Source organism: Heliangelus exortis, chromosome 16 (genome assembly GCF_036169615.1).
Source record: "Heliangelus exortis chromosome 16, bHelExo1.hap1, whole genome shotgun sequence".
Classification (NCBI taxonomy): Eukaryota; Metazoa; Chordata; class Aves; order Apodiformes; family Trochilidae; genus Heliangelus; species Heliangelus exortis.
Genome location: NC_092437.1, coordinates 15748611 through 15759109, shown reverse-complemented (window position 1 = coordinate 15759109; position 10499 = coordinate 15748611). Strand labels below are relative to the sequence as shown.

At 51.1% G+C, this 10499-nt stretch overlaps 1 protein-coding gene across 2 annotated transcripts in view; it reads left to right on the top strand.

Annotated features, from left to right (window-relative positions):
- Window positions 1-1676: 1676 nt before the first annotated feature.
- The window catches only part of RALY (RALY heterogeneous nuclear ribonucleoprotein), a 126268-nt gene continuing 117445 nt past the window's right edge, over window positions 1677-10499 (top strand). The window contains exon 1 of one of the 2 annotated variants that reach the window (XM_071759867.1): window positions 1677-1804. The gene's annotated coding sequence lies outside the window, so the exon portion shown is untranslated. The remainder of the gene's footprint in view (window positions 1805-10499) is intronic. The other variant, XM_071759868.1, reaches the window with a different exon arrangement.

Sequence of the window (10499 nt, the reverse complement as noted above, 5' to 3'; positions counted from 1 at the left end):
TGTGGCTTTTGTGGGTGGAGAATTTTGGTCAAAAACCTGAGTGGCCCGACACAGAATAATACTGTGGAATTCTGAAATGTTCTTGCATAGATAGAAAATATAATATGGTGTGCCTTGGTCTACTTTCTGGAAGGAAACCAGGAAACTACCTTGCCGAGGGTCTGCACTTTGGTCCCCTGCACACCGGGCTGCTATGACCAGGGGCATTGGAACTGGATCATCTTCAAGGTCCCTTCCAACCCAAAGCATTCTATGACTATTTATCATGGGAAGCAAAATCCAGGAGATTATTTTCCAAGGAGAGAAGGAGTTCAGTGTCCCATGGTAGAATGGGATATTTGGATTTCAGTGGGAAAGCCAATGTATTATTCCACTGGGAAGCTGATATGGTTTTGCCTTCCAACTCTCTTTGGGAAGCCCAGTCTGTGGGTGAAAACCTGAAGCTTGGAAGAGGTATGTGAGTCGCCCAGGAAAAATTAGCTGAAAAGAACAGCTAATTTTTTGACATTTGAGTTGGTAGGTACCAGAAATCTTGTCTCCAGCCCACAGTTAATCAGGTCTTGATCGTGGCAAGAGTTCAGAGTTCACCTCATTAAGGGATCTCCTACTGCTGATCAGCCCAGCCTGCAGAGGTAACTTCTGGGCACCTCATCACTCACCACCAGGAGTAAGTATTTCACTGGGGAGTTTTGTATAACTGAGCACTTAAATCCTACCAGCGTTGGGTTGGGATCATTGAGAACAGTCTCTTTTTTGGGGGACGGGACGGGACTGTCTCTGCCTTCATTGCCAATTCATCACCTGTGCTCTGGTGCTCCCCAAAAACGTTTGAACGGGAAGATGCTGAATTGTTTCAGGGAGCAGGGCAGTGAGGGGTTGGTTGCTCTTGCAGGTGAGATCTTGCTCCTCCATAAGGTGCTGCAGGGAGCTGCCGCACGGAATTATTTTGCAGTAGATGTCTCAGAACCGGGACCACGCTGGGTGTGAGACCTGTGTGGTGGCTGTGGCCGTGCCCGGGGGTGCTGGGGACAACCCCTTCACCCACCGGCTGAGGCGGTGCTGGCCCTAAGCTTAAGGAGGAAAACCACCCGATTCCCGGGAGAATTTTCTTCCTCGCGGGTGCAACCAAACCCAGCACCGAACCCAGGCTGAGAACCGCTGTGCTGCAGGGAACACCCGGGGAGGAGCGGCAGGGCTCTGGCAGACCCACACCTAGATGCCCCGCTTCGGGACCGCTCTCCCCGGGGGCTCCGCCGCCCACAGCCAGGCCGAGGGTACGAACCGCCGGAGGTGCGACGGTCCGGCCCAACCCACCAGAGCCCAGAGCGACCACTGTCCGGGGCACTGCCCGACAGCACCCGCAGGACCCGCCGCCCCGACATGGACTCTTCCACCGTCAGGGGAGCGGGGGGTGCGGGGGAGCAGCGCTGCCCCCGGCCGGGGCCCGACGGCCGGTTCGGTCCGGTCCGACCCAGTCCGCTGAGGCAGCGCAGCAGCGGCATTGTGGAGGGGCAGCGGAGGGAGGGGTTGGGTATCCCCCCGGGACCCCTCTGTGTGGTGCCTCTCCCTCCCTCCCCCCCCGGCCCGTGCCGTGGTAGGGCCGGCGGGCAGGCGGCGGGCGGCACTGTGCCCGCAGCTCCCGTGGGGCGAGGGTGGGTGGGCCGGGCCGGGCCGGGGCCGCCTCCCGCTCCACCGTCCTCCGATTCCGGACCGCCCTCGCCCTCTTCCTCCTCCTCCTCCTCCACCACCTCCTCCACCACCTCCGCCGCCGCCGCCGCCGCCGCCGTCGCCGCCGAACTGCTCGGTGAGTGCTTCTGCCGCTGCCTCCTCAGCTGCTCCCCCTCGCCCCCCGGGGCCGGCGGTGCCTCCGCTCGGCTCTGCGCCTCAGCGGGGCTGCTTGGTGCCGGGGGCTCGGCTGCGAATGACTTATTGTGGTTTTATTGATTTATTCCGCCCCCCCTCTCCCCCCGCAATATTCTCCTTCACCCACACTGTTTTTCTTGTGTTATTCCCCACCCCCGATCCCTGTATCCTCACTTTTATTGGGAAGGGGAAAAGGAAGCGCCGCGATGCCGGCACCGGCGGGACGGGAAACTTCGGCGTTTCGAAGCGGCTGCAGGGTGCGATCACACACCAGGGGATCGGGGCTGAGCTCCCCCTGCCCTGCTCCGCCGTGGGGCCGGGGTCTGGGTCCCGGGTCCGGTACCGCCGGTGGCGGGTTGGGGCTGGGTCGCGGGGGGATGTCCGCAAGGTGAGGGGAACGATCGCAAGTTACTTTGTGCCTTCTACAGAGCAGAAACCCTCTCTCGGCTCCTCTGGGAGAGGGTCCTACGGGGCGGGGAGGGGGCTGGGAGCTGCTTCGTCCCCACAGAACCGTCCGGGTGAGGGGGGAACGGCTGCACCTGCGTCTCTGCACCTGTGCCTCTGCGTCCCGGGGGCTCCGGACCCCCCCAGCCTGGTGGGCCCAGGGCCCAGGGCAGCGTCTCGGCACTGGGGAATGTTACCTGTGGCCGGTGTGTTGGGGTTGGAGATTTCTGGAAGTGTTGGAGGTGATGGCTGAACTCCGGCAGGCTGGGCTCTCCTCTGAGAGCTGTCTGTCTGTCTGTCCGTCTGTCCGGGGGGTCTGCGCCGGTTTCTGTTATGATTAGAGAGCTCAGCGGGCTAAGATGGAAATCGCAAATGTGGACAGCAGTGCGAATGTGCAGCTCAATTTTCCTGACTGTGCTTCCATGCACAATCCCTCAGTTCTTTTTTTCGGCACGGGGATGGTGGGGGCTATGGGGCTCGGCCAGGGCAGGAGCCCCCCCGGGCTCTCCCTCCTCTACCCCCCCCAGCAGCAGCTCTGTGAGCATCTCTGCTCTGGATGGAAAAGAGACTGAACTCAAAAGCATCATGGAGCACAGCTTACTTCTGAGGCCAGGATAAAAAAAACCCTTTATGTCCTATTAAGGCAGTTATTGCTGTCTCTCCCCTGCAAATAATTATGGAAAGGTAATTAATAACTGGTGCCAGGGTTTGGGCTGATGAGGAGCTGAGCAGGCAGCGTGTGCCCGCCACCGCTGGCAGTGTCCCCAGAGCTGTCAGGGGCCACACCAGTCTTGGGCTTGGTGTTGGGTGGGAGGCTCTGGGTCCCTCCAGGCGGAGCCCGTTTTCCCTGGCTCAGGGCAATGCTGGCTGCAGGCCTGGAGGAGCAGTGGGGTGGGAGGTGCAGGCTGTGCTGCAGCACCCCTGGTGATCCCCACCCCCCCAGCCTCTGGTGATTCCCCCCCCAACCCCTGGTGATCCCCCCCCCGCCCCTGGTGGTCCCCCCCGCCCCTGGTGGTCCCCCCCGCCCCTGGTGATCCCCCCCGATCCCTGGTGATCCCCCTGTGAGGAGGATGCCTGCTCCCTCCTCCAGGTGCTGCCATGCCTGGCTTCCCTTTCCAGGTGAGGAAGGGCATGCTTTCCCTTGCAGTTTGTCCTGGATTGTTTGTCCCTGCAGTTTATTCTGCTTTAGGCTCTCTGAATTATTTTTTCCTAAGGTAAAAGAGAGGACAAGGAGTTTTGCTCTCTAAGCAATGCCAGCAGCAGAGCTCCTGTATGAGGCTGGGAAGGGAAGAACTCTCATCTTCTGCTCCTCAGGGGTGGGCAGGGAGGTAAGGAGCCAGTGTCACCAGTGAAACCTCGGGTGACACCACGGAGTGTGGCTTTATGTAGCAGCCTTTATGGCTGCCTGCCTGCAGTGACAACTTGTCACAGGGTTTATTGCTCACATTCCTGGAAGTCTTTTTATGACTCTCGTTTTCAGTGAGCGGCGTTTGGCTTGGCTGGGGGTGATACCTTTGTTCATGAAGTGCCTGTGTTAATACAGACACTCCTTACTTCCCCATGCCCAGGAAGGATTGCTGGTGGTATTTTACTGTCTAGTTAATGTTGTAGATGTATTTCAGGGGAATGGCAAAGCAGAAGAAGGTGGGTCTCCTCAGAACCACTTTCTATAAAAAAGGCAGCCAACAGCATGTTTTGGAAGGATGTTTTATTTAGGGGTCGTAAAGAGATGATTAAAGTTCTTGACAGCAATTTATGTGGAATAAGTGATAGGATTTATTCATTCAGAAAAATAAAACTCATAACACGTTTACAGCACCAAGAGAGCTTTCAGCTCATCTTATCCCAAATTATTCAATAAAAGCAACAGAACTTCTTTTGATTTATGTTCTTTATCGATGGCTGCATAAGGAGTTTTCCGACCTAGAAGTAAACTTGCATCTACTCAAAGAAAATGGCCTATGGATATAAAAATCTTTGATGTGCTAGAGATACTGGAGAGTTATCCAAGATGTTAATTATAGAAACTGCAGTGCTTGTGTTGAAGAGAATTGCTGTTTTCCCTGCCTTGTCCCTTCCCATGAAGTTACTGTCCTGCCTGGCACAGGTTGGGTTCCTGTGTTTGAGGAAGCACAGGGGCATTGCTTGCAGAATACTGAAATGAAGGTCTGGGGAGAGGAAGCAAGAAATCACATTTTGAGCTCAAGTTTTGATTCCAGAACAAGTTCCTCATTCTTCTCCAGGCCTGAGGTTTGTGATGGAAAGGTTGAAAACGCCCAGCAAGAAGAACATGCTAGAAAAAAAATCTGAAATAAACTAAACAGAGTGAAATTCACAATAAACTGTCACTAGAGAGTGTTTATAAATCTGCTGGAGAAAAGGGAGGAAGGAACCACTTGGATCAATAACTCATTCTTTTTCATAACTGTAGAGCTTTAATCATATCCTTTAAAAATATAATCCTAAATATGTGCTTTTTATACCTGTGTTGGTAGCCGAGGCTAAATCTGCAGAGTTCGTGCTGATCTGGGTAATCTGAATCAGGCTGAATAGCAAAGAGGCTCTTAGGAGAATCTGAAACCCAGGAGGCATTTTTCAGACCTGAGTTATGTCACTTTTTTTAGAGGTGCCTCAGGCAATTGCATTTTAAGAAGACAAAGCTTTTGTTTTCAAGCTGGCCTAGAAAAATGCCAAGGATGAATCCAAAGTAAAGGCTTTCAGAAGTTGTCATTTGTGATTAAGTTGATTTTGCTGCTGTGCACAAGAATGCTGCTGCCTTCCTTGGTGTGGTGTGAACTGTGTCTATTTTTATTCTTTTGCCACGGGTCCTAGTGTACCTGTTTAATTCAAGTGAGGAATGGTACGTGGTGGTTCTCACCTGAAAGTGTCTGTTTAATTTGAGGGTCAGATGTCTGCTGGCTCCAGCTCTGATTAAAATTAATTGTATGTGCTTTACAAAAAGCAGAACTGAGGTGACACCAAGGCAGAGATCGCAGAACAGGGGTTTGGAGTCAGAATTAACATCTGCTTCTAAGTGTCTGGTTTTAGGCTGGTTTAAGATGCTGGAGTGGTCACAGCCAGGGCTGGGAACAATGAGCAAAGACACTCTGCTTTTGTGTGTTTTAGGAAATCCTCAGCCATCATTGAGACAAATAGTGAACCTAAAGCTTTTCTTGTGGCTTCTCATGTTCCTTGTGGCTTAAAACTGTCAGGAATAGTATCCTGTTGTTGCCAGGGTGTGGGCAAACAGGAGAAGCTTCATCCTTGGAGCCTGAGGTGGGGACAGTGTGCAGTGTGATGGAACAGATGCTGCTGGAGCAGGGATGGGCAGGGTGGATCACCAGCAGCCTGGTGGTGTCAGCTCCTGGGGTAAGGAAAGAGAAGCACTGGGAGCATTGTAGTGACTTTCTTTTCCTAAATAAAATGATAAAAGCTTTTATCTTAAAATCTAACCATCTCAAAGCAGTCTTGGCCTGATTAGCAGTGACCAAAGCTGCATTGCCAGGGCAGGAGGAACATCCCTGGAGTTCACCTGGCCCGAGGGGCAGCTGCTGCTTTGCTTGGGATACCCAGGGAAGGGTTGGATGGATTTCTGGGGCTCTGGGATAATACTGCTCAACATCAACCATCCTGCCCTGCTTCCAGGGGTGTCTTGCATCTTCCCACATGAAGAGACCCCAGGGTGGATGTTCCCTCTCTAGGGGGTACCTGGTGAGCTTCTGGGTGGGTCTGTCACTCAGGCACCTCATAGGAGTGTGTGTCTGTGTCTGTGTATTTGTGTGTTTGTTTTAAAGCAGCCTTTGAGAATATGCTGAAACCAAATCCTGACATAGAGCAGGATGTGCCAGGGAAAGTCCCCCCATTGATTTAAGGGCTTCTGAACTTCTCCTTCTCCCCTGGTGCTGGAGCTGATGGGCAGGGTGCCAGGCTCAGTTTCAGGAGCATTCCTGCACCTGCAGCAGTGTGTCCTGTACTGAACAGTCACTTGGAGGCTTTGCCAGTCATGTTGCAAAACTGTACTTCTTAGATTATTATTCCCAAAAGTCTGGTTTTAATATAGAAAGCATAAAGCCAGTTTTTTTGTTTTCCTAGGAAAACAAGAAAGAAGTAAATAGCATGGGCACCTCTGGGCTGTGTCTGTGGCAAGCCAGTGATTCCCAGGTGAAGTCTGCAGCATCATCTGACTTCTCTGTGTGGTGGTACCCAACAAAAGGCTCTGAAAAGTGGCAGAGCTTTGTCTGATGCTTTCGTGAGAGGTTTCTATTTAAACAAACACAGGCACAGTGGGAATGAATGTCAACTCATCTCCTCATTGCTACTACAAGCAGAATAAGAATGGACAAACTAAATATATGAGCCAGAGCAGCAGCTGAGGCAGTGCAGCTCCATCTCCTGCTGTGGTGGGATTAAGCAGCTCCTGCTGTGTCCCACCTTCCTGGGAGGGAGAACATCCTAGCACGTGGCGGGTCTGACTGCTAAGAGAGTGCTTAAACATGGAAATCAGGGTGACAGCTTCTGCCAGAGAGATATTGTGGAAATGATGGCAATGATCACTTGCTCTGGAAGATGGGAACAGATCAATGCTATTTTCAATTTTAATGTATGAATCCTGAGTTCAGGACTAGGCTGGCAAAGGCCACAAGGTTCACAGAGGAGTTGGATTGTAGTTGTTTCCCACATCTGGGCTCTTGATGTCTTTATTAGTGTAAATCTCATAATCTCATGCTTCCTTTCTGCTTTTAGCAGACTTTTCTCTCTTTTCTTTTTTTTTTTTTTTTTTTGGCTGTCTTTGGAGCACTGTGAGAAAAATGCTTCCTTTAGGAGGACATGAGGAGTTCTGTCAGCTCTCCTGCCCCAAGAGAAAATGCCTCTGCTTGAGATGGGAGGTCTGTTTGAACTGAACTTACGGATTAACTCCACTGTCTTGGAGAAATAAGGATGGTCTGGTGCTCCAAAGAAGAGGTTTGGACCTCAAACACATGGGTCTGGCTCCATGGCAGCAACTCCACAGCAACTGTGGCTGTCCTGTGATGGTCAAGAGGCAGGTGGTGGTGTTGCCTTTCATCTGGCCTGCACTTGCTCACCTCCATTGCATCCTAGAATAGCCAGGATTTCAGGATGCCTTTCTTGGTCTGAGATATGGCCCCTGTGTAGAAGGTTGCAGGTGGTTGGTGCTCAAAAAAAATTAGCTTTTTTTTTTTTTTTTGTATATATATAGATTTGAGAAATTCTGACTGTTCTGGGGCAGAACATTGCAGAGCTGATGGAGCATGGCCTGGCTCAGCATTCTCCTGTTGTTAGGGCAGTGTTGTGGTGGCTTGGTGGTTCAGCAGCTCCTGGTCTGTCCCTGTCTGCCTGTGAAACAGGTATTTGCTTGGTTCTGCAGCAATGTGCAGTGCTCACAGCTCTTACCAGAGCTGAAAACCCTGCAGGGCTTCTTTCAGGAGCGGGTAGGAGCTATAAGCACTGCAGAAATCCTCTTAAGCCCTTCTAGTAACTTAGGCTTAATTTTAATTTTTATTTTTAGCTCCCACTCCAGAATTCAGTCTTGTGTGCAACTCTTATTCATGCTCATGTGTTTCAACAGGCCAGTAAAACTTTGCCACACTGCTCCTGTCTGTGATGAAAGGTTTGAAAGGTCTCATCTCTTCACCCCCAGACTGGTGCCCAAGCTTGGGGGACAGACACCCCCACATCCCTGCAGGCAGATGCAGGCATGGGTCACTGTAGATCATGTCATGAGAATGGGGACCCAAACCATGGCACTGGCTTTGAAATGTCTGTTTATAAATAAGTGGAGTTAGAAGAATCCTTGATGCAGCTCATCTCATGCAGCCAGTGCCCATCCTTTACCTCCAGCAGCATCTCAGGGCCCAGGTGATGAAGCTGAAAGTGAATTCCACTGGCAGGATGGTGCCCCCGTGGAGCTAATGCTGTGGAACAGCTTCACCAGCACCTGGGGAGTGGCTGCTGCTGCTGCATCTGAGGGGGGCTCTGGGTTTCCTCTTGGTGAGGAGCAGAGTTGTTCCCTGCAGAGGGGCTCCTCAAACAGCATCTGCAGGGAGGGGATGTTAATGAGCAGGACTTTGCTAATACCTCCTGTGAGCAGAACCACACCTCGTGGCAGGAGAGAGGCAGGAAGGGCTTAATGATTTTAATTAAACTTGTGATGAAGAAATTAAATTTGGTCTCTTGCCCTGCTGGTATTAGGAGAGGAGAGCTCAGCCTCTCTGAACTGAGCTATTAACCACCTTCTGTTTGCCTAGGAAAAAAAGCAATTTTTTTGCCAGCTTTTACCCTGGCTCCTGGGCCCCCCAGTTGCTTATTTATTTTCAGCAGCTCCCCAAATCACATTGAAGGTGGAGTTAACCACTGATCACGTCTTGCAGTCCTTCAGCTTTGTTCTGCTAGCAGACTTTACAAAGGGTTTCTTAAGCTACCTCCTTTCTGAAAGTGAGGGAGCTGTGTATGTGGTCCAGGAGAATGAAGCTGCTTCAGCCACAGCATGGATCAACCCATGTCACTGCTCCTGCTTCTCATAGATTCTCCCTTCAGGCCCAGTCTGCAAAGCAGCTTGACTTCCAGGAGAAAAAAAAAAAAAAAGTCAAAGTGCTATTTTGTTTCAGGGCCAAAGCTACCAGTGCTTCCTTTGGAGAGCAGGATTCTGTTTAAAACAACTTCCTCTCCCCTTGTTGTTGCAGAGAGATCTTTTCCCTTTTCCCTTTTCCATTGCCTTTCCCTTTCCCTTTCCTTTTCCTCTGGCTCCGGGAGGGCTGGGAGGTGGGGGATGCAGCAGTGAAATGATGCCCAGCACTGGGGGCTGCTGGAAGTTTGGAAAAGAAACTTTGGATCCCTTCTTTCCTTCCTTTCCTTTTGAGCACTGAGACCTGCCAGGGCTTGGAAAGAATACCCCACAACAGCAAAACATCTGTTGTGTTTAAAACAGCCAGGAGAGAGTGGAGGTGGCTGATTCAGGGTGGAAAAGCCCAGAAGCTCCAGTTGAACAGGAAGCAGGATTAAATCAATGCTACTTTATGCATGCAAATCTTTTTTGTTGTTGCATTAAATGCTAACAGCTCATACCAGGCTCTTTCCTGGACAGGAGAACATTACTGGCTTGTTATTGAAATGCAGGATCACTCTTGGTCCTGTAGTGTGTTCCAAAATCCTGGTGAGAGGAGCTGCTGGAGGGCTGGGTGTGGGGAGGGGCTGAAGGGTGCTTAAGCAAAGGGGTGGTTGGAGCAGCCTGAGCCCCAGGGAAGAGGCTGTGGGTGCACTTGGGATACAGGCTCTCCTCTGCATTCATTGCTTTTATTATCTTCTCCTTCTGCAGTTCAATTTGCAGATGCTGTATCACCATCCAATTCTGTGAGCCTCTTGCTGATGATGTGTGCCTGGTCAAATACTGATTTGCAAAGGGGGGGGAGGGAAAATGCTGTCCTTGTGGCCTCAGAATGAATAGATTTTAGCCATACACGTGGCATAAACATCTATATTTTATAGTTAGTTGTGAGGTATTGGTACATTCTGGCTCAGCAAGTCCCAGGCTTTTCCCCATCAAGTCATGGGAATGATTTATAGGGTGCCCCAAGTGCCCACAGTGGGGCTGCTGCTCTGCAGCGTGTGTGGGGAGTAAACTGTGTGAGTTTACACAAAACCATTTCTACAGAAATTCCCCCAAAAAAGAGGAGGAACTCCAGGCTTTGACAGGCTGCTTGGGCTGAAAAGTTGCCCTGTCTCAGGGCAAAGTGCAGTTGGACAAAACAGCCCAGCATCATCTTACAGATACAGATGCTTTTGTATTTCTTTCCCTGCTTGGAACAGGAGAGGATCAGTACCAAGAGCATCACCAAACCTGCTGTGATGTGAGAGTGATGACTGCAAGAAAGCTTTGGGCAGTGGTGGAAAATGGCCCTTAAATCCACTGAGTTTGAGAAAAGAAAACACCTGAGGAAGTTGGTGCCCTCTGCCCATGCTGGCCAGGTCTGTAGGTAAATGGGCTGCTGGTGAGCTGCTTGTGTCTGACTGCAGAGCACACCAACTTCTGCTTCTGGTTGTTTCTTAAATTCCCAGCTCAGAGCAAACAGTAAGGCTGGATTTTTTTTTTCGTCCCTTGAAATTTGTCAGCTTTTTATTTCACCTGCAGAACTTCACAGTCAGGAGCAAGGGGAATCTCTAGCAAGCAGGCTAAA